The sequence below is a fragment of the Arachis ipaensis genome, chromosome B08 (assembly GCF_000816755.2).
Source record: "Arachis ipaensis cultivar K30076 chromosome B08, Araip1.1, whole genome shotgun sequence".
In the NCBI taxonomy this organism is placed as follows: domain Eukaryota; kingdom Viridiplantae; phylum Streptophyta; class Magnoliopsida; order Fabales; family Fabaceae; genus Arachis; species Arachis ipaensis.
The window spans coordinates 110452823-110455761 of NC_029792.2; positions in this window are offsets into that span (position 1 = coordinate 110452823).

Genomic DNA, 2939 nt, shown 5'->3' on the forward strand with positions numbered 1-2939 from the left:
AATTCAAATATATATATATATATATCACTTTAACCTCTCTTTACTGATACCTCACATGGTATCAGAGCTCACGTTCTGATCCATGGATCACCCCACACCCGTCGCTGCCACTCAAGCTCCAACAAGCTCAACAATGGCGTCAATCGCAAATTTTTCAGCTACGATTAAACTAGACGAAGACAATTTCAGAGCGTGGAAAAGGCAAGCACTAGCGTGCATTAAAGCTAACAAATTACAAAATCACCTCAACAGAGAAGCAATTCCAAGGAAGTACAATTCAGAAGCAAATCAAGCAATTAGAAAACTATCACCCAAATTTGAAGTGTGGGAGCAACATGATGAATGCTTAGCGGCGTGGATGCTCTCATGCATGGATGAAATGTTCGTCAACAAGGTAGTAGAATACAGCTATGCACATGAAATCTGGGAAGCTCTAGAAGAATACTTTGCGGCAAGGTCAAAATCAAGGATCAAAATGCTAAAAACTCAGCTAAAGTCAATCAAGAAATTCGGTTCAACCACCAACGAGTACCTCACGAAGATCAACAAAGTGGTGAGTTCTTTATCGGCACTTGGAGCACCTCTCTCAAGAGAAGAGTATCTTGAAGCAGCCGTAGTAGGCTTAGATGAAGACTATAGTGCATTCATTACAATGGTGAACTCAAGATCTGAATATATGTCTGTTAGTGAATTCGAATCACAGCTTCTTGCTCAAGAAGAAGTGAATGAAAGATTCAAGAAACCAGAAGGAATCATAGCACAAGCAAATCTAGTGCACAAAGAACTAGAAAACAAAAAAGAAATTGAACAGCACACTAGCTATGGAGGCTATGGAGGCTACAATCGTGACTTTCGCGAAGACAGCAACTACAGTAGAGGATATGGGTACAACTACAGAAGAGGCAGAGGTAGGTTCATGCACAGAGGAAGATCACAGCTATGGTGGCAAGGGAACAGGCCTCAGTGTCAGCTTTGCGGAAGAATTGGACACACAGTGTGGCAATATTTCCACAGGTTCAATCAAGACTTTCAGAATCCACAATTACAAAACCTAACCATACCTCCACTACCCAATGCCTCTTTCCACAATGGTAGCAACTACAATGCCTCTCCACACAACTACAACAGTCAGCAACAAAGTCAACAAAGGTAGATTCCTAGATTAAACACAGCACCTCAAGCCTATCTCACTGCCACCTCAAACTTAGGCTAGTACCCAGATTCAGGAGCTTCGCATCACATCACCTTCAATCAGATGAACTTGATCACAGGCTCAGAATATGAAGGTCCAGAACAAGTGTATGAAGGTAATGGAAAAGGTATGCGCATTACTAATGTTGGAAGTTCCATTATGCATTTATCTATATCAAACCATCTTTTCAAACTTCAGAACTTGCTACATATCCCAACCATATCGAAAAACCTGATCAGTGTATCAAAGTTTGCACTTGACAATGGTGTATTCTTTGAATTTTGCCCTTACCTGTGCACTGTCAAATGCCAGGAGTCCAAGAAGATTCTGCTTCAAGGCAAACTTCATAAAGGCCTATATAGGTTTGAAGGCATTCAGATTCAAAGACATTGGAAAGATGAAACAGAAAAGAACTCCTCAGCCACAAATAAAGCTAGTGCAAATCTAGTCACTGCATCAAAAGGAATAGTTAGCACAAATTGTAATAGTGAACCAGTTAGCTTAGAAAATAAGTCCTTGGCAAATGCAAATTGCCAAAAGCATGAAAAATGTACAAATACAAACTCCAGTGTTGTACTTTCAAATAACTCAATAAATAAAGAAGTTGATGCTTTTACAAGTGCCAAGTACAATACCTACAGTTCGGTTCTTATTACTGGTCCCTCATCTAACAATACAACTAATACCAAAGTTGACACTGTTGTTGGTAAAACATTCACAAATACTAGTCTTGACAACCACAGTTCCCAATCCAGTGAACCCCTCAATGCATTCCTCATCCATATCACAGAAAAATCCTCACCTAAAACCTGGCACAACAGGCTTGACCATCCCTCTCACAAGGCCTGACATCACGTCTTAACTAGCCTCAAAATTTCCTCCGCTAACCTACTAATTAAGCCTATCTCTTGTGATGCCTGCTGCACAAACAAAATTCACCAATTTCCTTTTTTCATTCACAGACCAAATACACTCAGCCTTTAGAACTAGTCCATTCAGACCTTTAGGGACCAGCACCTCTGCATAGCAGGTCAGGATTCAAATACTACATCTGCTTCATTGATGCTTTCAGCAAATATACTTGCACCTACCTTCTACAAAACAAATCACAAGCCTTCACTGCCTTCCTTCAATACAAAACACTTATGGAAACTAAAACCAAACACAAACTCATAGCCTTGCAAACTGATAGTGGAGCGGAATACCTTTCAAACCAATTCACAAATTATTGGAAAATTTTCGAAGAAGCTCTCCAGTTGGAAAGGACACCTACTGAATAAGGCAGGGAGGCTTTGTCTTGTTAAATCGGTTATGGCCTCTATCCCAGTTTATGAAATGCAAATTTCTCTTCTCCCGAAGTATGCATGTAATAAAATTGATTCCTTGATGAGACAATTCTTGTGGAAAGGCCAAGCGACTGGAAAAGGGCTGCCTCTGGTCAGGTGGGAGGTCGCCATAACTCCTAAAAAGGTAGGAGGATTGGGTATTAGGGATACTTCCTGTGCTAACATGGCGCTTCTAGGAAAGTTGGTATGGGATTGTCTAAATAATAGTGAGAAGTTATGGGTGCAGGTTCTGAAGCATAAATATCTCAGGAATCATTCTGGTATGAACGAAAACAGTAGAAATTCTTCATCGGCTACCTGGAAGAACATTGTTAGTGCCTATGAGCATCTCAAGGAAGGACTTCATTGGAATATTGGAGATGTCCACAAATCAGTTTGGTATGATGAGTGGACTCCTTTTG